The sequence below is a fragment of the Acomys minous genome (genome assembly GCF_964271855.1).
Source record: "Acomys minous genome assembly, chromosome: 1".
Taxonomy (NCBI): domain Eukaryota; kingdom Metazoa; phylum Chordata; class Mammalia; order Rodentia; family Muridae; genus Acomys; species Acomys minous.
The window spans coordinates 12,884,349-12,908,616 of record NC_140483.1 but is presented as its reverse complement, the minus strand read 5'-3'; the positions used below and the strand labels follow the sequence as shown (position 1 = coordinate 12,908,616).

Below are 24,268 nucleotides of genomic sequence, written 5' to 3'. Positions count from 1 at the left end.
TCTCTGCAATAAGTGTTATTGCTCTTTTAGGTGGGCTGCCAGTACCAGGCACTGTGGCAGGTGGAGATGAACAAGAGACGCTTGCCGTGGGGAGCTGACCTTGGTGGTTCTGAGTCTAGGCAGTCAAGTCTGGGAGAGGGGGCATCAATGAATTCTTCAGGGAGAAGGGAGGCCCTTCGTTTCCCAGTACTACAGCTCAGAATAAACAGCTAGTCTTAGAGTCCTTTGGTGAAGTAGATGGTGTTCGCCGCTTTATTTCATGTGTCAATAAACCTTGGGCAGTGGGAAGGGAATGTGAGGATGAATGTGTCTCATTGGCTGGGACTCAGGACACTGGCAATGCTCTATTTACATGGAGAAAATAACAGGTGATAAGCTCATGTGCCTGACCACCTGTAGCCACCTGGGAGTTGTGTCACAGGCTCCTGAGGCAGGCATGAAGACAAGGAGAGAGCTTTGTCCCACATCTTCCATTCTCAGGATGAGATTTTAAATCTCAAGTTTGAGATTTCTGGGGTTTGAAAATGCTTCATCTTGGCAGTTCTGTGCCAGTTCCTCTGGGGGTATGGTCTTCCCTTTCCCCTCAAAATGAAGTTAAAAAAAAAAAACTTTGTAGAATGGAATCTCCTAGGACAAGATAAAGGCCTGAAAACTGTTTTTATATACTACTGAGTAATTTGGAGTTGGGTGCAACCTGTTCTCCATGCATGTGCCACCTCACATGCCCCACACAGCATGGGTGGGAACAAGGCCTTACCTGTACAAACTGGCTTTGCTGTCAAGCGAGTTGGGCAAGAAGTGTGTCCTGGCATCCTCTCCCTGCCCTCAACTCTGTCCCTAGGGATGATGCTAACATCTCACTTGCTTTGGGGAGTGTGCGTGTGGCCGGATGTGGATTGTGCAAGTAAGCCCTGACCCCACACGAGCGTGTGCTGTTCCTTATTATCATGGTGGCACTTTTGTACTTGCCATTGTGATGTTACGAACCAACAGGAGCTTGGCACACTGTCTGCTTCTTCCTGTGCCCGATGAGCAGCATGTGGTACTCCAGCCAGATTTGTGACTAAAGAACCGTAATCCTTCCAGTTGATTATAGGTGCTTGTGCTCTGGAGCAACTTCGTGCTTCCTTCATATCCAATTTCAGTGCTGTTGGCTAAATTGTGTCCGTGCTTAGTTTGAGGGGTGAAGGCTCAAAGTATCTACCTTAAAGATAAAATAATGAAGAAAACAAAATCATAGAAGAGCTACTTACAACGAGTGACTTTTGGTGAATTAAAGAACAGTTTTTGGGGTGGGGTTAGGGCTTCTGGGGTTTGATTATAAACCAAGCAATCCCTTGTTTGTGCACATTGCGTGCCTTAGCACACGAGCTATAGTCCTTCCCTGTGAGCAGATGACTTTTACCTTCTGTTTTTGTTTTTCATTGCTGGGAGTGGAATCCAAGGCCTTGCATGTGCCAGGTAAGTGCTCTCTCTTGCCTTTGAGCCACATCTCCACCACTGCTTGTGTTTTGTCAGGGGCTTGATTCTAGATGAGTGAGTAAGCAAATATTAGGAAATAAGCAATGGGCATATGTCTATTAGTTCACTCCTGAGGAAGGGACATGAATGCAAGCACATGGGTAGCCTAGAATTTCAACCACAGAAGGATAAAAATCAAGAAGAAAAGGTGTCCAGATATTAGCAGTGCTTCCCATGGATTGGGTGTATAGGCTGCCTTTCTGCTATCAGCTAGAAGCATCCTTTCCCTCTCTCTCTCTCCCAGCCTTTCTTTCCCTATGCCAACGTTAGGAACCATCCCTTTCACAAGGAATTATAAATACTTTTAAAAGGCCTCTATGTTGTCTCCTCCTCTTCTGAATTCATATGAATGACTTGCAGAAAAATGACATACATGAACTGGGTGTTTGAGAGACACTAAGTGTGGTGGCACGCACTTATAACCCCAGCCCTCTGGAAGTAGAATCAGGAGGATCAAGAGTTCAAGGACAGGGGCTGGAGAGATGGCTCAGAGGTTAAGAGCACCGGCTGCTCCTCTGGAGGTCCTGAGTTCAATTCCCAGCAACCACATGGTGGCTCACAACCATCTCTAATGTGTGATCTGGTGTCTTCTTCTGGCCTGCAGGTGTACATGCAGGCAGAGCATTATATACATAATAATAAATAAATATTAGAAAAAAAGAGTTCAAGGTCAGCCTCAGCTACATAGTGAGTCAAAGGCCAGACTGTATTAAATGAGAACTTGTTCAATAATGATAATGGCAATAATAATAATGAATAAAGTATAACAGTAGATTTGTAAAGAAAATGCAGGTACCTGCCTCAGGAGGTCAAGGTCCTAGGTCCAAATGGCTTCCTTCCTTCCTTCCTTCCTTCCTTCCTTCCTTCCTTCCTTTCTTTTTCTTTCTTTTTACATGAGTGCTCTATCTGCATGTATGTCTGCACACCAGAAAAGGATATCAGGTCCTATTATAGAAGGTATTGAGCCACTGGTGATTGCTGGGAATTGAACTCAAGTCTGCTGGAAGAGAAACAAATTCTCTTAACCTTTGAGCCGTCTACTCAGCATCTTTCCATCCTCCTAAATGGGTAGCCCAGGCTGGCCTCGAACTCCTGCCTTCATTTCACCTCCTTTAGCAAATCCTATTGAAATATGGCATCATAACCGGTTAGATGACTTTCAAAGAGGAAAAAGAAAAAGCTCTCTGGAGAGAAAGATCTGGCCCAGCATGAAAATTCCCCATCTACAGTCACCATAACTCCCTGGAATCCCCCAAAGCCACTAGAACCCCTGAGTACACCCTCACTGCCTCCATGGCATTTGAGACACATGATTCATCCACTTGATTTCTTTCCTTTCCACAGTTTTTATCCCATCAGTTTTTGGTAGCGCTCTTAGCAGAGACCTGGTTCCAGGTTGAATGCTCAGCTGCATTCAGGGAAACAATATGGCTTACACAGAGACAGAGAACGGAAGCTTAGTCAGGTCACAGTGTTGGCCGAGGCTGGGGAAAGTCTCAGTCTGTCTCCGACTTGCCAGTGCTGGGTCCTCACGTACAGAGAAGATGGAACAAATATGGGTGTGGTGACTTAGTCTCTCTCTGGCCTCAGGGCTCCATGAGTGCCTTTGTTCCTTAGATAGAAATTCCTAGAGGTGCCTCATCACCAGGGCCCCAGCACGTACCCTCAGATTCTGGCAATCTCAGGAACACACTTGCTAGACAAGTTGTGACTAAGTACTCTGCCTGGAGAAGCATCCAAGAGAAAGGAGGAGGCGTTGGAAAGACATGAGATGGCTTGGGTTTGTGTTACACTAGGAGTGAGTTTTGTAAGAGGCCTTGCTTTAAATTTCCATCCGAAGCAAAGCAAATTTGCATCCGATGCAATTCTGTGGTTCCACATCCCACTAAGTCTTATGACGATGAACAAAACCAGCCCAGGACTGTGGCTGGCAAAAAAGACAGCAGGCTCTTCTATCAGCTGCGGGGCAGTGTTTGGTCATATTTGAGTCTTGGGAAGTGTTCCTTCAGGGAATGGTCTTGTCTTCATCCAGGACAGGCATGTCAGTGGCAGTGGTGGTGGCGGTAGAGAGATACCAGCAGCTTGTGTGTGTAGGTCAGAGGGCAGCTTTGAGGAATTATCTCTCTCTTTTCATCACAGTTTTAGGGGCCAAACAGGTTGTCAGGATGTGGGCAAACTCCCAGATCCTCACTTACAGCGTTCATGTGTATGTACATAAGTAGTTGTGAATGTGGTACAGGATTTAAAACCAGAAAGAGCCATAATGACATGGATGGCATGGCACTGGCACACACACACAAAAGCAGACATCAAGACCAATAGAACAGAATAGAGAATGAGAAATGAACCCACATAAATATGGCCTCTTAATATTTGGCAAAGTTGGGTAGAAAAGACAGACTATTCAGTAAACAGTATTGGCAAAAATCAGATGTGTACTGACAGAAGGATGGCATTGGATCCATAAGGCTGAACGTGCACAGAAATCAGCCTTTAAATGAATCAGAGACCTTACGTTTAAAATCTAAAATGCTAAAACTGCTACAGGACACACAAGGTGTACAGTTCGAAAACAGCTGTGGAGAAGCTGAGTGTGGATGTACAAACGTAAACCTCAGCACCCCAGAGACAGAAGCAGGCATATCTCTGAGAGTTCAAGGACAGCCTTGCATACCAAGTTCCAGGACTACCGGGGAAACATAAGAGACCCTGCCTCAAAATTCAAAGGGGGAAAAAAAAGACATCGGGGAGGGGCTGGAAAGATGCTCCGAGGTTAAGAGCACTGGCTGCTTTTGCTGAGGACCTGGGTTTGGTTCCCAACACCCAACACGGCAACTCGTAACTGTTCATAGCTCTACTGTTCTTCCGGTCTGTTCTTCCGGTCTCCACAGGCACCAGACATCCACATAATACATTCATATACACAGAGATAAAACCACTCATACAAAAAAAGAAGGAAAAAAAAAAAAGCAAATAGGCACCATGAAGTGAAAAATATCTACACAGCAAAGGAAACCATCGGTAGAGTGAACAGAGAGCCTATAGGACAGGAAAAAGTCGGCTAGCTATATGTCAAACAGGCGGCTGATAATGATAACATATACATAACTGAAGAAATCAGCACCATCATTACAGGTGGTGCATACCTGTAATCCCAGCCCTTGGGAGGCAGAGGCAGGTGGATCTCTGAGTTCTAGGCCAGCCTGATTGACAGAAGGGAGTTCTGGGACAGCCAGGGATCCACAGAGAAACTCTGTGTTGAAAAACAAAATAAAGCAAAAACCTGCCATGATTAAGCACCAATAAAATAAAATAAAATAAAACTGCCCATCAAGAGATGGGCTGAGGCAGACACCCCACACAGTGTAAGCACAAGCCTGGACTGTGGCTTTCTAGGCGACTGCCTTCCTTCTTTTTCTACAAGGTCCTTTGGCTCTGCTTTCTGTAGTCACCACAGTATTTGAAACTTTTGTTAGAGCCTTTATTAAGTAAAATAAGATGTGGAGGAAAAATAAACTAATGCAAGGAGGTCCAAATGTTGCGCATCCAGGGACTATTTGAGTAAACAACTCCCCTAAAATACTTATAATATTTTATGAGCTCATGCATGCCAGACAAACATTCTTTTGAACTGTACCCCTAATCCTACAAGCTTCTAATCTGCCATTATAACCAAGTGTGCTGGCACACACTGGTTAGATTAATGTAGTCTAATCATCCTGTCTGGGACAAAGCTGGTGGAAGGAGACAAGCGTGCCCCTCCCTTCCTCTGTCAGAATGCTGGCAGATTTTCCCCCCAAGGAATTAGAATTTCTCCAGGAAGTTTATGCTGAGAGAAAGATAAGGTTGGTGCAGTTAGGAGTTTGCCTCCCAGAAGTCTTCCCACAGTTCCGAGAGCTCATCAGGCAGGGCTGGAGCCTAGGCACTGATGGATCACTGATGGGAGAGGCCATACCTTGATCAGAATGGCTTAGTTTTATACACACACACACACACACACACACACACACACACACATATTTTTTGCCCTCTGTTTAAGCCTACACCTCATGTCAGGACACTAAAGATGGACTGGGGCTTGGGAGTTGTCCCTAGACCTCCAGTTTTTCTTCCCAATGTGAACACGTTTGGCTAAATCTCCCTTTCTGTTTTTCACTGCAACCTGCTTCTTTAATGGTCTATGAGGTCAGATGGCTGAGTATCCTAGATAAGGCTTCTATTGCTGTGAGGAAGCACCACGACCAAAGCAACCTGGGATGAACGGTGTTCATTGTGTCTACACATCTCAGTCTATTCAGGGAAGTCAGGTAAGAACTCAAACGGCAGGAACCTGGAGGCAGGAGCTGATGCAGAGGCCATGGAGGGGTGCTGCTTACTGGCTTGCTCCTCATGGCTTGCTCAGCCAGCTTTCTTATAGCACCCAGGACCACCAGGCTAAGGATACCACCACCCCCAATGGGATGGGTTCTCCTCCATCAATCACTAATTAAGAAAATGCTCTACAATGTTGCCTGCATCCTGATCCTCTGGAGGCATTTTCCTAACTGAGACTGCCTCCTCTTTGATGACCCTAGCTTGTGTCAAGTTGATGCAAAACTAGCCAGCACATTGAACCTGTCTTGTTATAGCTGACAAAGTTCAGCGAGACCAAACTGGACTACAGAGTGAGACCCAATCCTAGTTTGATTTCTGTTAGTGTGAGAGGAACACCCTGACTAAAAGCAGCTTTGGGGAGAAAAGGGTCTATTTGGCTTATATGTCCTGGATCTCAGTCCACTGAGGGAAAGTAATGAAAGGAACAAAAGGCAAAGAGCAGGAGCCTGGCTGGTGGGGGGTGGGGTGGGGGAGAGCGAGGTGGGGGGGAATGGGATTGAGGGATGGGGGCGTTGGTGGAGGTGGGTGGGTCAGGGGAAGGGCTGCTGATTGCAGAAGTCATGGAGCTGTGCTTTCTTACGTGTTATCCAGGATTACTGTTCACATGAGAACTGGGGCCTTCCACATCAGTCATTAACCAGAAGAGATGCACCACAGTCTTGCACCACAGGCCAATCTACTGGGACCATTTTCTCAGTTGAGGTTTTCCTTTTCCAAAACAACTTTAGCTTGCATCAAGTTGACACAAAAATTAGCCAGTACAGGGAGGGAGGAAGGAAGGGTTTATTTTAGCTTACAAGCCTAGGCTACAGTCCATGATTTCAGAGATGCCAAGGCCGAAACTGAAGCAATGGGACACATCACATGCATAGTCAAGAGCGGAGATTAAGGGAATGGACCTGTGCTTGCTATCTTTGTTTACATTTTCTGAGACCTCTATAGTTCAAGACTTCCTCCATACTCAGGGGCTGGGGCTGGCCACAGTCAGCTGGGCTTTCTTACCTCATAAATACACAAGGCTGGGCATTGTGGCCCATACCTTTGATCCCAGCACAAAGCCCAGTCTGTGATGATTTGTTGTAAATGTTAACTGGCCACTTGGTTTTTGTTTTTTTGTTTATTTTTTCAAGACAGGGTTTCTCTGTGTAGCCTTGGCTGTCCTGGACTTGCTTTGTAGACCATGCTGGCCTTGAACTCACAGCGATCCACCTACCTCTGCCTCCCTAGTGCTGGGATTAAAGGTGTGTGTAGGCTCAATTTTCTTAACCACTATATTTTATTATAAATTTATTAACCAAGCATACGTCACTTATAACCCAATTAACCAAAACAATAGGAAAAGAAGATTAAGGAACACAATAACAAAATCGTAAAGATATCAGTTCTGAGGAACGATTCTCCTGGCATAATCAGCAGGATTTCTTCTGCTGGAACCTGGAGTAACCAGAACCCGGAACCTCAGTAGGAGCCCGGAGCCCCGAAGCCTTCCCTCGAGCGGTTCTCTCCAGGAGCGTCTCGGAATAGAGCGATGAACAGCCAAAACTATCCCAAGTCTCCAAAAGCTCTGCCTCCAGCTCTGGGCTCATTTATATATGTCCTCCCAGAGTCTGTTCATGGGATCTTTTCAGCTGGCAACAATCAAGCTCCTGCACGAGGTGGTTGGTCTGCTAGTGGATTAACCTCACCTGTTCTCTCATAAGACCATTCGGATCCCACACTTGGGATCGTAAAAAACAGGTTTCTCTCTCCTTCGGGTGTGTGTGCCACCACCACCTGGTGCTAGAATCACTTGGGAAGAGAGCATGAGGGATTACCTGACTAAGATGGCATGTGTGCACGTCTGTAGGGGATCGCTTTCACTGGTTTTTGGCGGTGGTGGTTCTGTTTGTTTGTTTTGTTTTGTTTTCAGAGTCAGGGCTTCCTCTGTGTAGCTCTCTAGCTGTCCTGCAACTCAGAGATCCGATTGCTTCTGCCTCATTAGTACTGAGGTTAGAGCCATTGATTGCATCACTATACCTGGAGTTATCAGCTGTCTTCTTCTATGTGCAAAGTGATGCCGCTGAAGCTTGGAGAGTCGGCTTATATATAGAACACACCTCAGGCCTCCAATAAAGAGAAATGTGTCGCTTCCTGTTACTTAGAAATTACTTTTGTGGGGTGTGGTGGCACAAGCCTTTAATCCCCAGCACTTGGGAAGCAGAGGCAGGCAGATCTCTGTGAGTTCAAGGCCAGCCTGGTCTACAAAGTGAGTTTAGGACAGCCAAAGGTGCACAGAGAAACCCTGTCTTAAAAAACAAAACAAAAGAAAGAAAGAAAGAAAGAAGGAAAGAGAAATTACTTTTGCTGCTGGGTGTGGTGGTGCATACCTTTAATCTCTATGCTTCAGAGGCTGAGGCAGGTGGATTTCTGTGAGTTCAAGGCCAACCCGGGCTACCTAGTAAGACTCTGACCCTCCCTCCCCACCCCAAAAAAGAAAAAGAAAAACCTTCAAATAAATAAAGAGATGAAAAAGAAAGAAAGGGCAGAAAGTAGATGAATGAATAGCTTTTGCTAAAGTTGATTGATACCTTACTTGGATAAACAGGACGAGGGTCCTTGGCTCCACTTTGGTTTGTGTCTGTCTCTTCTACTCCGCCTCAAGTGTGCTCAAGGAGCAACTGTCTAGAAATTGCTAACACCAAACCTATTTCATCCCCTTCAAAGTTTGATAGCACAAAGATGACTAAATGACAACTTTTCCTGTCAGCTTATTATAATTTGTTACTCCCAAAAGGTTATCTCGAGTTTTGTGTCCTTTTCCTGAGCCAAAGCCACCTGGAATCCAAAAATGACAGCACATCTTGACAGACCAGACCATACACACCCATGAAGCTGAGGTTTCACCATAAAGCAAGAGCAATTAGCTCCTGCCATCAGCTTGTCCCCTGGACAGGTAAGGAATACTTCAGATCACATACAGAACCCCAGGTAAAGACAGTGATCACCTACACCACGCCTTGACCAGAGTAGTTTGCACAAGATGGGATCATTTTGTTGTTGTTGTTGTTGTTGTTTGGTGCTTTTGTTTGTTTGTTTTGAGACAGGGTTTCTCTATGTAGCCTTGGCTGTCCTGGAATTCACTCTGTAGAACAGGCTGGCCTCAAACTCAGAGATCTGCCTGCCTCTGTTTCCCTAATGCTGGGATTAAAGGTGTGTGTGCCACCACCTCCTGGCCTACAAGGCAGCATCTTTAATCTGCCATATCTAGCAGTCTACAGAACCCCATGTTGGCATCTCCCTTCAGTGCTGACGTTTCACACGAAGATAAATATATCTATTCAGGTTGTGATGGGGCAAGACAGTGCAGAGGCTCCTTCCTCCATCTTGTATTCCTCAGGAGGCCATTTTAGGTTTAACTCTTTTGATCTCCCTGATGGAGAATCCCATGGAAAATTACCCAATTCCATTCTAGGGACCCAAGGTCAGCATGTCCTAGCTAACTGAGCTTCTGTTAAGCTGTTTGCTTGAGCTGTCAAGACAGATACCAGGATGTGTCTTTTGCCTTTAAAAGTCCCTTACCCTAAATGCTCAGTGCTAAACTTGGGTCGAAAATACCTGAGTGTAGTCTCAGCTGGCTGGAATAAAGACTTTCAGTTGGCTACAAATTATCAAGTGCTCACTTCTTCTTCTTCTTCTTCTTCTTCTTCTTCTTCTTCTTCTTCTTCTTCTTCTTCTTTTTCAAGACAGGGTTTCTCTGTGTAGCCTTGGCTGTTCTGGACTCACTTTTTAGACGAGGCTGACCTTGAACTCACAGTCATCCACCTGCATCTGCCTCCTGAGTGCTGGGATTAAAAGTAACTAATTCATAATAATTAAATCACAATTCATAATTAATTCCTAATAATTAAGTTATACAAGCTACAAATGAAGTACATATGTAAATCATGTCAGGACAACAGGCAAACACTCTTGACCCAACCATGTAAGTAGCTCACACTCTGTCCCTGCCATGCAAGCTCCTGAGAATGCGATGCCTTCAGTCAGTGTTGAAATTCTCCTCCTTGTCATTTTTACCATCTGGTGTGATAAACTGAGGGGACTGGCTCCCAAGTTAAGGTTGGGTTTGAGATGAAAGATTAAGAGAGTAACATCTTGGGCCTGGGGCATTTGAGGCTTTCAGAATGGAGCAGGTTCCTCCGGTTCTCAACTGCCTGGACTAGGTCTGATTTCTCCTTTAGACAACTGTGCATCCCAGCTAAGTGTTCCGTATGAACGTCTGTCTGTGTTCCAGCTGGTGTGGGAGTCAGTCCCACTTGGGTTTAGCAGCCATTCATCTTCATTAGGAACCCGTGATGTGGCTGGGTATGGCAGTTCTTGCCTTTAATCCCAGCACTTGCGAGACACAGGCAGACAGAGCTCTGAGTTCAAAGTCAGTCGCTTTATATACATAGTGAGTTTCAGGACAGATAGAGTTACTTAGGGAGAGGGGTAGACAGGAAGAAAAGAAAAGAATCTGTGGGATGGGAGTGGGGGATGGTTCATAGGGTAAAGTGCTTGCCTTGTAAGCTAGAACGCCTGGGTTTGAAATGCCAGAACACACAGAAAAAGCCAGGGAGAGCGGGGTGAATCTCTACCCCAGCACTGGGGAGCAGAGAGTCATCCAGTCAGTCTAACCAAAGCAGTGCACTCCAGGGTCACTGAAAGACCTTGTCTCAGAAAATAAGGTGGAGGGTTAGTGAGACGGCTCAGAGGGCGAAAGTTCAAACCTGAAAGCATTAAGTTTAATCCCCTGAACCCACATAAGGAAGCCAGATGTGGCGGCATACATCTGTAATCTCAGTACAGCTATGATAACTTGGGGGAGACAGAGGGCAGAATTGCCCAGAAGTTCAAGGGCCAACTAGCTTGGAGTACCAAGCAGGGCAGAAACAAAGAAACTCCACCTTTGCAAGATGAGAGGAGAGAACCTATTACTGAAAGCTGCTCTCTTGACTACCACATATGTGTAGTGGCACATATGCATGCTGTGACATGTATGCTAGCGCGAGCGCACACACACACATACACACACACACACAAACAACAATGCTAATAATAAATTTTAAAATAATAAAAATAAGATAAAGTAGCAATTAAGCAAAGTGTCACAAGGTCAACTTCTACTCCCCACATGGACTGTCCCACTCACGTTAATAGGTTAATGGGATAAAGAGGCAGGCCAAATTGTACGGGCTCTCCACAGCCGAGAAGCAACTACATCGGCATTTTCATCCTCAAGGGCCTGCTGCCAACAGTGTGGCCTTAAATACAGAAGCCTATCTTTGAGCAGTAACACACACACACACCCAGCTGTTCCCTGTTCTGACTGGGGACTGTCACAAAGCTATTGTCTTCTCGTGGGATTTTCACCTGAGGCCATGCTAAATAGCTTTTTAAGAATGTGTGGCCAGGGTTGTGAAGTTAGATCCTTCTGTTTGCAGTGCACACTGTTCTCTTCTACAAGAGTTCCTGAGAGAGACAGGCTATACACACTGGCTGGAAATCCTGCCTCTGAGGGGGAAGGCTGTGCTTCTTGATGGGGGATGGGGAGGCAGGAAGGAATGGTTTACCGCCTCAGGAAGACTTAGAGACCCAGAGTCTCTGAGGAGAGGCTATGAGAACAACCTTGCCCCCTTTGAAGGAAGATGCATTTCAACCTCTAATTGGAAGTCTTTGGTGGGGGGGGGCGGGGGTATCCTAGTAGCTTTCCTTGGTCAAAATTAGAAAGATTTTCAGTTAGTGACAGGCAGTTCTGGTGCACAAGTAACCAGGGACCAAGACTTACTGTAATAGCCTTGTTTCTTTATGGGTTCTTCTTTTTCTCACCCCCTATTTCCCTCCACCCCCGCCCCCCACCCCATTTTGTGCCCTATCATTAGATAGGAGAGAAATGAGGATGGGGGAGTGGGGGGGGGAGGAGAGACAGATCCTCTGAGAAGCTCCCAGAATTACAAATGCCACACGATCACAGAAATTATCTGCAGCTGGCAAAACCACACCTCTGCTAGAGCATGAGGCAAATCACAGCCAGCTGCTTCAGAGAGCCTGAATCAGCCCCACATCCCCACAGCTGGAACTAAAATGAAAACACATTCTTACAATATTTCTGTGTTTTTTAAAAGAAATCAAAGTTCCAGAATTCTCACTATTATGGCCTCATTGTCTGCTTATTTTTTTTTTACCGGGGAATAAGACTGGGGACTCCCGGATGGGGGCAAGTGACCCAGGCCCAAATTACAGCCCCAAGCCTTCCATTAATGCTGACTCAACTTGAGGTCCTCAGCCAGAGCTTAGGACTCCGGAGCCTCCTTTGGAACTGGCCCTCATGTCCAGAGAGGGTCACCTTCCCTGAGTATGTGACATGTTTAGCGGGATCCCAGGCCTATAGTACACATTCAAAAGAGTTTAGGTTCTCTGATTGTTGTTTATACAACAGGAATGAAAAACAGCTTGTATTTCATAGTTCCCTGAAAGTATTTACTCCCACATGGAGCGATAGTAGTCTGAGGAGAAATAGATGGAGGAAAATATTAATAATGAGCCGGGCGGTAATGGCGCAAACCTTTAATCCCAGAACTCGGAAGGCAGAGGCAGGTGGATCGCTGTGAGTTCGAGGTCAGCCTGGTCTACAAAGTGAGTCCAGGACAGCCAAGGCTAACCAGAGAAACCCTGTCTCAAAAAACCAAAACAAAACAAAAAGATTGTATTGTACTTATTTTTTTTTAATGTTTGCCTTTCTTTTAATGTCCAAATTGCTTTATTGTGGGTGGTAATTGTGTTTGTAACTACATTTTTATTTACTTTCAAAAACAATGGGTTCCTCTGTGAAGCTCTCGTGCATGTGTATGGTTGTACTGTACTCGCTTCCAGCTTCTCAGAGGGTTTAGCTGTCAAGTTCAAGCGAGTAGAACGCACTTGGTCCCAGTGTCCTACCCTGGCCTTAGAGGACTGTCCAAGCTCAGCCTGGTTATGAAATAAGTATTTAAACAAAGGCTTATTCCCAGGTCACCACTCAGCTCCAGCAATTAGGTCAAGTGCATCAAAGGCTTTCTGCACTTGGTATTTTTCTCTTTCCAACTCAGAGCTGTAATGGCTTTTTGTGTAAGTTTATCCTTGATATTGTGTAATGTAAAAACACTGGCATATATGACTTATATATTGTGTAATGTCAACACTCTAGCATAGCCCTTATTAAGCAAAAAACAAAAAACAAAAATACCAAGGAAGAGCTTAGTGACATTCAGGGTCTACAGTCTGCCCTGACCCTGCGGCGTGATCCATCAAATGCATATCTGTCCGGTCTTGTCTATGAGGAGAACTGCAGAGTCTGGAGGTGGACGTGGAGAAAGTGAGCGGCAATGTCGTCACCCACAGGGAGCTCGCCAAGAGGTAGATGACTGTGGGCTATACGTTTAAAGCATCAGGGCCACGCACTATAGCTTCCGCAGCGCGGCGATAGCTGGTTGGTACTTTGTGCCCAGCATCAGGAAAAAAAAAAAAAACCTTTCAGGGCCACACAAAAACAATAAATAAATAAATAAATAAATAAAATCTAATATAAAACAGATAAAAATTCATTTGACTTATTTCTGGGCCCTAGGAATACCTAAGAATGCATACAAAACGCTCCTCAGTTTAGTGTGAACAGATCTCACTCTGTTAGCTCCAGAATCTTCTCTCTGTTCTGAGTCAAGAAATGCCTAGACAAAGCCTGGTGGTGGCACACGCCTTTAATCCCATCACTCGGGAGCCAGAGGCAGATGGATCTCTGAGTTCGAAGCCATCCTGGTCTACAGAGTGAGTTCTAGGACAGGCAAGGCTATGCAGAGAAACCCTGTCTTGAAAGACCAAAAAGAAAAAGAAAAAGGAAAAGAAAGAAAGGAAAAAGGAAGAAAAAAGAGAGAGAGAGAGAGAAAGAAAGAAAACACGGAAATGGACCAGGTCTGAGTCCCTGCAGGGTCTCTCAGGTCTAGTCTATCACTCTGGATATTTAAATATTCTTTTGGTCTGGACCATGAACCTTTTCTAGTGTTAATTTTCTGCACTAAAGTTGCAGATCCTTTACTGAAATGTTCAGTTGCTGTGTTTTTGACCATTATGATGGTAGCAAAGTTATCTTATATGTTTCTAGCATCATCCACCTCCACAGGCAAATCGTTCAGGGCAAGTGACCGGGTCCACTGCCTTCATCATGACTTTGGCCTGCTTGTCAATTCTTTTGCTAAATTGATGCTTACTTCCCTGTTAAAATTCATCCCAAGTTTGAGAGGCCACAAACGCATGCACGAAGCCAAAACTACAATTCCTCTCCACATAGTGGGAATTATTTCAAAATATAAATTGCCTATGGTGTGCCCAGTGGTTATAGAACCTTTTTTAAGCAGGTGTAGGGCCCTGGGATTTTGTGTCTAGCATTGCAAACTCATTAATATTCCATGTATTTCATCAAGGGGTGATTTGGGGCCATTTCACCCTTACATTAGACAGTATGTCTGATTTTATTGTTGGGTGTGTGTTATCAATATACATTTATTTCTGATTGTATCTTAACAATAGCACACATGGAATTAACCTGCTGCTCTTCCTGGTCCCTGGAGCAATAGTTTGCTCCAATTGCAAGCTATGGTATCTGGGTTTCATACGACCTACTTGCTTCGCTACAGCTGCTGCAGAGACTTCAAATGTGTATGGAGCTCTTTTCATTCTGTAGATTTCTAAAAAGTTTCCATCCGTGTTTGTATACATTTTCCATCTTTCCCTTTGGCTTCCATGAGTCTTAGAGCTGGATTTTGTTGGCCCATACAGTGATATGTACTTAGCTTCATTATGAAGTTCTTGGGCTTTTTTGTTTGTCTGGTTTTTGGTTGATTTTGAGATTTGGTTATCTAGGGCCAGAGAGGTTGCTCAGTGGTTAAGAGGATGTGTCACTCTTCCAGGAGACCTGGGTTCTGTTCCCAGCACCGACATGGTGGTCCACCATTGTCTGTAACCTCAGTTCCAGGTTGGGGTGTGTCCTGATACCCTCCTCTTCTGGCCTCCACAGGCACCAGGCACACACACATGATGTCATACATACATACATACATACACACACACATACATATACATGCGAAACATTCACTCACATAAAATAAAAACAAATCGATCTTTTTTGTTTGTTTGGTTAGCTGGTTCTTTTTTTGGGACAGGATTTTTGGCTGCCCTAAAATTTGCTCTGTAGAGCAGGCTGGCCTTGAACCCAGAGATTCACCTGCCTCTGCCTCCCAAGTGCTGGGAAACATATGTTTTTTTTTTTAAAGATTACAATTTTTTTAAAAGAATTGTAGTTTTGGCTTCGTGCGTGCGTATCTGAATTTCTTGTATTTTACACTATATGAAACTTCTCTTGGAAATAAGTGACACATAAATAGGCAAAATTAAAATACCTTATTTTTTTAAATCAGGTATATGCCACACATGGTAGCACACACCTTTAATACTAGCACTTGGGATGCAGAGCTGGTGGGTCTCTGTGAGTTCAAGATCACCCCGGTCCACAAAGTGAGTTCCAGGAACAAACAAACAAAATCAGGTATACTACCAGAGGGTTAAGTCTGATAATTTCCTTGGGGGATGTTTGGTGACTAAAAAGCAATTAGTCCCTGTATATATTAAAGACACTACTAATACTTTTATCTGGATATTGTTTTATATGTACACTTAAGAAACCCTAACAGATGGCTTGCTTTGCGATGCTTTCGTTTCTAGCTCTGGATTTTAGGGGCTTTACACTGATATGCTGAAATCACAATGCCATCCAACTTCTCTTTGATGTTTCTAAGAGCCAGGCTTATTTTATATATGGATAAATATACTAGCACAGTATCTTTGTGGCGACTTTGCTGCTTTAAGTAGGCTCTGCAAGCATGTGAATTGTCAGACTAACGTTTTAAACCACAGCATACTCCGCATTCAACTTTTTATTTGCAACCATGTAACCAACAACGCAATTTTGTGAAGGATTCTAACTGCCACCTTAATCCAGCACTGTGAGATTTTATATGTATCTAAAATAGACCATGATACTATAACTCCATAAAGTCTAATTGAATTATGAATTTTTAATTACTATGGATTGTTTCATTTTCAGTTGAATTTATTTGAATTTTCCAAAAAGATAATCATTACCATAAAGTCGAGTAAAATAGAATAAAGAGGGACTACAAAGGGTCAGGTGTTTATGTTGGTTTCCTTGGGTGGTACTTATTAAAATCCAAGGAGCAGAATATATTTGATTTGAATTGAGACCCTGTGTCTCTATGTAAGTGTGGCTAGCCTGGAACTCCTTGTATATAGACCAGGCTTGCCCTAGACTCACAGAGAGCTAGCTACCTGCTTCCAGAGCACTGGGAGTAAAGGCCTATGCTGCCATGCTTAGTTCTTGAATTCTGCTCTTTAAAAGGTTAGAAGGCATCTTATCATCCATTTCCTCGTTTTCTTTTTGAAGGCTAGAAGACATCTTTACAGAAACTAAATTGCAACCCACACTTAGTCAGCTCTACTGAATGTGTGAATGTGTGTGTGTGTGTGTGTGTGTGTGTGTGTGTGTGTGTGTGTGTACTCGCACATGCACGTGCGCGCGCACGCGCTCATTCCAGAAGGGAAGCCACTTACCCTGGGAAAGGTCATAAACATTCCAGTTGTAGTGTCCACGAAGGTTACAAGTGACCTGAGCTGGCAGGCCCTCGCCAATCACAAGACCCAAATTTACAGACCCTATCTTCTATATCATCTCTACGCCCTGAAAGACATTCCATGTCTTGACAACAAGCAAGTTAATGAAAGGCCTTTGCATGAGCTCCTACTCTTGGGGTATCCTTGCCCCACGTGGTAGAGAGAGGGACAAGGCAAAGGGTACCAGAGAGTAGATGTTGAAAGCAGGTCCAGCAAGCATCACATATACTCAGACTTTCCAGATGCCAGTGGTTATCAAGATGGTCTGTCACCTGGCCCTCAAGAGCCCCCCCTTCCGCTCTGCCTACGCAGTGGCACCTCTTCCCTCTGGTCATCAGGGTAGAAGTCTCCGGGGCTTCTGGCTGGCTGGCCATTACAGGTGTGTGCCTCCGTGCGCAGCTTTTGTGTGGCTGCTGCAGATCCTAGGTCACGTCTTCATGCTTGCTCAGCAAGCTCTTTACCGGCTGAGCTTTCTCCCGAGCCCAGAAGGGACCTCTTAATTGGACCACACAATCCGTGAATGCTATGGCACAAAGCACAGTTAATTTTGCAGCAGCTTGGCCAGTTTGGGACCTCTGATGCTCTGGCTGGCTATGGTCAGCCTTCCCTTATGGTAAGGAGGCCCTGAGTCCTAGGATGCTCAAGGTATCTGAAAGCAACTGTTTCTGTGGGCTGGTCCCACATGAGTATTCTGTGAAACAGAAGTGAAAGCTGACAGGGCTGTTATTTATTACAACTACAATTCTAATTAACCCTTCCCATTGCCCAGACAGCAAAGCCTGCTCTCCCACTCCTGGTGAGGGGAGCCTGGTGGTGCACATTGGATCTTCCCTTGGGCTCCATGAGTTTGCTAGCTGAATTCTCAAAAAGTAATAATTGCAAAAACCCAAAATGGGTTCCATGGTAACTACGGGTTTTAGAAGTGGAAACGCTGAATGACTGACAAAGTTCACAGTGTTATCAGAAAAGCAGAAAAGAAGACTGATTTGTAAAAAGGGGTCAATGCAAATTAATTTGCTGCACTGTGAGTAGACACATCACTGAGTTGGGTATGCTTTCACTGCCTCCTTTCTTCCCAGCTCAGATGGTTAAACCTCTTAATTCGCTCTGACTTTGTCTAGCTTAGATTCATGTATTTAAGGGAAGTCAGTTGAGTCTACTTTGATCTAGAAGTCTGTGGTTTCAGACTGTCAAAGGTCATGCTATTGTCTAGTAGCCTGGGGTGGGGGAAACAGAGAGATGGATTTGTACATGCCAGCTTACTAATGCACCAAAACCAAGTACAAAAACCAAAACAGAAGCTAGGCATGCTGTCCACGCCTTTAATCCCAGCACTCAGGAGGCAGAGGCAGGCAGGTCTCTGAGTTCGGGGCCAGCCTAGTCTACAGAGCAAGTTCTAGGACAGCCAAGGCTACACAGAGAAGCTCTGACTCTAAAATCCAAAAGCCAACCAACCAACCAAACAAGCAAACAAAACCCCCACCATTTTATGGAAAGTTACAGTGTTTGGGATCAGGAAAGTCATACAGTGAGGTTGTTATCAGCAACCAGATCCAGGGTCCGGTTGCGCTGTCATCTGCCTCCCACGCCCAACCCCAACCCCACCTTCAGCAAGGATCCGCTCACACCCAGTCTTGTTTCCTCCCTCACTACTCCCCACCTTGACTTGGTTTAAAGCAAATACAGAATCTATATCACTTAGTCCATGTGGCTTTCATTTTAATTTTTTAAATAACTATTTATTTTATGTGTATGGGTGTTTTGCTTGCGTGTATTTCTGCATGCCACGTGTCAGAAGGGGTTCCAGCACTGAAAGGGAGAAAGGACATGCGTTGCCACCCCTAACCAAGAAGCTAGCTGCAGTTATTGATGCTTACTGGCAAAGGAAAAAAATCTGTTTTTTCTAATGGCGTCTCACTGGGATTATTAACCACACTTCAAGGCATGCCCAATACCCAGGAGTAATTGTCCAACACGAAACGAACTCACTGGTATTTTTGTAGACATTTTGCCTTATTTTGCTTTGTTTGGGCATTTTTTTCTTTTTTGTTTTATTGGTCTATGGCTTGTTTATTTTTATTTTCATTTTGTGTGTGTGTGTGTGTGTTTCTTTTTTTGTCTTTTTTTTTAAGATGGAGAGAAAGAACATAAAGTTAGATGGATAGAGAAGTGGAGAGTGTATGGAAGGGAAATATGATAAAAATATATAGAACACAATTTTTTTTCAATTAAAAAAAAAGATGGAGCTGGGCATGGTGGCACATGCCTTTAATCCCAGCACTCAGGAGGCAGAGGCAGGCGGATCTATAGAGTGAGTTCCAGGACAGTCAAGGCTACAAAGAGAAAACCTGTCTCGAAACAAAACCAAAACCAAAAATAGTGTTAACTAGCAGTGTTGCAGTCTGCAGTGTGTTGCCTGCAGTTCACCTGTCTTCTCGAGGGAGCTGCTGAATGAAAATGCTGCAAGAGTCCTAAAATCATCTGTGTGTCAGCATTTCTTTGTTGTGTGACACAAGAATCTACTGAGGGTTCACTGAGACCTCATAGCTGACCCATTACATCAGACTCTCCAGGTGGGGCCTTGGTGGCTCAGCTTAAGTGTCCCCAGGTTCAGGACCAATAAGATAGCTCATTGGGTAAAGGTCTTCACCTGAACTTTGATCCTCAGGACCCACATGGTGTTGAGAGGACCAATTCTTGCAAGTTGTTCTCTGGCTTCTACAAGTGTAGACACACACACACACACACACACACACACACACACACAGAGAGAGAGAGAGAGAGAGAGAGAGAGAGAGAGAGAGAGAGAGAGAGAGAGAGAGGGAGAGAGAGAGAGAGAGAGAGAAAGAGAAGGAAATGTCCAAAATGAAAAGCTTCCCCAGGATCCCCAGACATCATAGCTGACGTCCCTTGACAGTAGAAAACTGAGGCTGTATGGTGGTGGCGCACGCCTTTAATCCCAGCATTTGGGAGGCAGAGGCGGTGGATCTCTGTGAGTTCGAGGCCAGCCTGGTCTACAGTACAAATTCCAGGACTGCCAAGTTTACACAGAGAAACCCTGTCTCAAAAAACCAAACCAAACCAAACCAAACCAAACAAACAAACAACAAAAACCAAGACAATAGAAAACTCCAGAGACCCCCGCTCTTCCAATTTAAGGATGAGACTATACCCCAGGACCCAGATAGTGGCCTGCCCAGGTACACACAATAATGATGCCCAGGCGTGGGAATTTGGGCCCAGTTACCTGCTACTTTTGTTTTGCTGTCTCCTTGCTATGCAGGGTGTTTTCCCAGTCTTCGATGTGCAGTCTGAAAGAAGTAGGACCAGACACACAGGCTGTGGCTCCTGATGTCTGTCTCAGACCATACAGGGCAGCTCAGAGTACAGTACCTAGATAGTGAGAGGGCTGACAGGTGTGGGCAGGGATGCAGAGTTGCTGCTACTTAGCACCCCCAGCATGTTCAGTACTCAGAAATGCCTTCCAGCATCCTGTATGTTACTGTCAGGGAGCACAGGGGCCCAAGAATGGGACCCCGTTCTTAGCCGGAACACTTTTGTGATCAGCACTACACAAGTACCTTTCATCTTCACCTGTATTGCCTGAAACACATGGGCTCTCCAATACAGCACCCACTGGCCAGCCAGCCCTGACATAAATTACTCCAGGCTCAATTCTTGACCCTCCTTATTTTCTGAGACTCTGTCCACTTTGATGGTTTCCTCTGAGTCCTGAGGGTTGGTGGGGGGGGGGGAGGGAAGCGGGGGAGACCAGTCCGCAGCAGCAAGAACCCAGCGGATGCACTCTGGCAACTGTGACTATCCCTTATCTCACCAGCTCATCTGAAGAAACCACGGGAGATAGTGTTTTATCTAAATGAGGAAGTGAACTGAGGGAAAAGACAGAGGGTGTCACAGAACTGGAGGAGCTCAGGGGCACAGCTGTATCCCCACCCACCCAAAAAAATGGGGAGTCAGTTCCAAAGACCCTGAGTCCAGCCCTGGTTGTCCAAAGTTATGGTCACCAGGCAACTGGCAGTCTTGGTGTGTGATGCAAAGTGTTCGGACGTGTCTGGTGCACACACAGCCTGCTTCTCCAAGCACCCGAGGACACTGGTGTTCCATCAAGCAATTGTTTCAGTGTCTCAGTGTTGAGTAAGAAAACCCAAGGTAGTTTTTGACCTTTGACCAAGTCTTTCTGTGGAAAAGCGGCGCTCCCTGTGGTGCGAACCCTTTGGGGGGAGCCCCAAATGCCGTGGGACTCGAAACCTGGCAGCATTCCACCCAGCCGTCCTGGTACCTGGCGTTCAGTGGGAGTCTCGTCATTGTTTCCTCACCAAGTCAAGCCTATGTCTCACGTTCAGCTTTTCAAAGTTCAACGATATATTTTGTAGAGATTGCCACAAAGATCCATGATTCAAAAAGAAATTCTAGGGAGTTGTCAGCAGCCAAGTCAGGGGAGGGGTATCATTTGGGTGTCCACATGGAGGACGTGGTGAGCCCCAGGATCTTCCAGTACCTCTCTGTTTCTGTAGGCATTGGCCTTCACCTTACTATCACTCTCCCTTGCACGTACTTGCACGCACACTCGCGCGCGTGCGCGCGCGCGCACACACACACACACACACACACACATCTGCGGCTCTTGGTGTTTATAGTTCACAATAAAAGCATTTTTGAATTGAAGGTTACTTCTGGAAAATAGTCCTAAAACTTCTTGCTAAAAGAAGGGCTGAACACAGAAGCAAGCGTCTCCTAAATTATCTGGCTCATTTGGGGCCGCCCTTTCAAGTCCCAGCCTATTAGAAGGGAAACACCCAGCTTGTGAAAGTTGGCTGCCTGCCAGCCTTGACTCACTGAACAGCCGATTCGCTTTCAAGAACAAGTGGGATGCAGGTGCCCATCGGTGTCTACCTCAGTACAAAATACACTCGGTGGGGTTTGTGCCCACATGTCCCGCCTTTTCTTTCCTGATTGGCTTTTCCTTCCCTTGCAGCCAAGTCTGTAAGGCAGTCCGCACAGCTGGCTCCTTGGTGAGTCAACACATTGCAATGAAATATTCCTGGTGTGATCATTGCAGGTGTTTTTGCTGTTGTTTCCTACAGAAGGGATAGAAAGAGAGACCTTGAAATGTCGGGAGTCGGCCAGGTGCCAGTGGCCCATGCCTTTAATCCCTGCACATGGGAGGCAGAGGCAGAAGGATCTCTGAGTTCAAGGTCAGCCTGGTCTGCATAGCAAGTCCAGGACAGCCAAGGCTACCTAGAGAGGCCCTGTTGTTTTTGTTTGTTTGTTTGGTTTGTTTTAAGTGTTCAGAGTGGTCCTGGCAGGAAGCATGTGCTAGTGAGAGGTGGAAATACAAGGGGCAAAGGCCAAGAACCCTCTGTGCTTCCACTTAGCACGTGACACATCTGGAGACACTTTGGAGTGACTTTTGCTCCCTTGAAGAATTTCATCCCCTCCCCCAGCACACACACACTAGAATCCAGAGCATTCAGGTGGCAAGTTAAAATGAAGCCCCCTCCACTTCAGGTGATTCAAATCTTCAAAAAAAAAAAAAAAAAATATATATATATATATCACCAGGGCATACTATTGTAATTTTGAGTTCAGAGTCCGCCTATAAATTGAGTATAGAAGCCGGTCAGACACCATTGTTAAGAGGGAGGAGAGATTCCATTAGTTTGTTCAACAAATATTTATTGAGTGGCCGCTGAGGCACTTGGCCGCACTAGAGCCAGGCACAGAGGCAGAGTTCCTCTCTGATGGGCTGTTTTCCCCCAGGAGGGCGGAGAGAGGAAGATAACAGTGAATGTATGTATAGCTAGGTACAGACACATACATGAAATGTAGCGAGTGTAACTGGTGGTACGTGCTGCGAAGAAGGCGTGGAGAAGCTGAGGGTGGCTGCTACGCAGAGGTGGGGCAGGAAGGGAAAAGTGGTGTCTGCGAGAAGAGTAGTCAAGGTTGGACTGGGCTGTGTGGTGAGATCTTTTCCTGACCAAAGAAAAGGGGTGGGGGTGGGGTGGGGGTGGGGGTAGGGGTGGGGTGGGGGTGGGGGTGGGGGTAGGGGTGGGGTGGGGGTGGGGGTGGGGGTGGGGGTAGGGGTGGGGTGGGGGTGGGGGTGGGGGTGGGGTGGGGTGGGGGTAGGGGTGGAGGGTGGGTTGGGTGGCGTCCACTTGTGTTGGTGGCCAGCATGTTTGCAGTTAAACTCCACAGCTCTTCCCTGTGAGGCACATATAGGAAATGGCAGTGTTATTGTATTCCAAGGGTGTCGGGTTTTGCCTTGAGGTGTCAGAAGGTGACCTTCCAGGCACTTGTGCAGCCTAAGTCAAGGGCAGGTGGTTTCTAGCAGTCTGAAGTACCGACAAGTTCTTGAGAGGGAAAAAAGTAAGTAACCTTGAGGCCAAAGGTGTTTGTCACAGCTTAGCAATGTGGCTTTGAAAGCTGGCAGTTGAAAATGAATTAAAAAAAAAAAACAGTGAAATCAGACGGCGTGATCATGCTGTGAATAACGCAAAACTGGCCAATAAATGGGACAACTTCTTCCTATCACTCGTTCTTATGACCACAGGCGCCAAAACATGAAGGCAGGTCACTGAAAGGCAGGTCGTGTGCTGCCTGGGCTCACCTCCTGCAAGGCTGAAACACTCGGGGGGGGGGGGGGGGGCAGGGGCGGGGCAGCCAGAGGTCACCACCTGAGCCCCCTTTCACATCCTGAGGTCACACGAGGTGGATACGGCAGGGCCACAGGGGAACTTGAATCGTGTTTGTGTAGATAACAGACAGAAGTCACCCCAACTCATCTGATGAGAGATATCCTTGGGGGCCAAATGCCACAAGATGTTCAGAGTAGTCACCTTTGAAGTAGATTGTGGGTAACTTGTATACTTTTTTTTTTTTTTTTGCTGCCTTTCTGTGAATTTTCCACAAATTAGCCAAAGAGAACTGAGCTACTCTTCCTTGAGTTCCTGAGTGGCTCTCTAGAGGGCGCCCCAGCCATCTGCCCTACCCCCAGCTCCCCACACTAAGCCAATTTATCAGCAAGAGCAGGCAAGGCCGCAGACCTTTCCCGGCTTTCCCTCTTTCGTTTGTCACTCTGCCCAAATAATATTTATACCTTAAACCTTACATTTGTCATGATTGTGGGTTTTTCTTTTAAGGTGGACTTTTGGGTGGGCATAGATTTTGTTTGTTTGTTTGTTTGTTTTTCTTAAATCTGACATGGGTGTGGTGATGTGACACCACTGAGAAGCACAGCAGATTCTGGTCAAACTCACCCAGGACAGTGACCTTTAGTCCAGACTTCTTCCTGGATTTCGTTTTTTGCTTCAGGGATGTCTGTACTCTTGCCCCTACAGCACACCAGAAGTATCCCCAGGGTGACTACTCAGCGGAGAGAGGCGGGGCTTGGTGAACCTGTGTCTCCTTCCACGTTCCTCAGAGGATTTTTTTTTTTAAAAAAGAGTCTTGGAATGCAGGCTGTAGCTTGGATGGCAGTGTGCAAAGCTAGCATGTATGAAGCCCTGAGCTGGTTCCCCAGCACTGCATAAAATCGAGTATGATGGCACATGCCTGCAATACTAGCTCTCCAGAGGTAGAGACGGGAACAGAAGTTTAACGTTATCTTGGACTACATAGCTAG

General features: G+C 45.8%; 1 long non-coding RNA gene across 2 annotated transcripts in view; it reads left to right on the top strand.

The window, feature by feature from the left end:
* The window catches only part of LOC311600895, a 64,069-nt gene that overhangs the window by 37,940 nt on the left and 1,861 nt on the right, over positions 1-24,268 (top strand). The window contains exons 1-2 of one of the 2 annotated variants that reach the window (XR_014780397.1): positions 5,713-5,828; positions 8,669-8,827. This is a non-coding gene — a long non-coding RNA (uncharacterized lncRNA). Of the gene's footprint in view, positions 1-5,712; positions 5,829-8,668; positions 8,828-24,268 lie in introns of those variants that run through there. The other variant, XR_014780396.1, reaches the window with a different exon arrangement.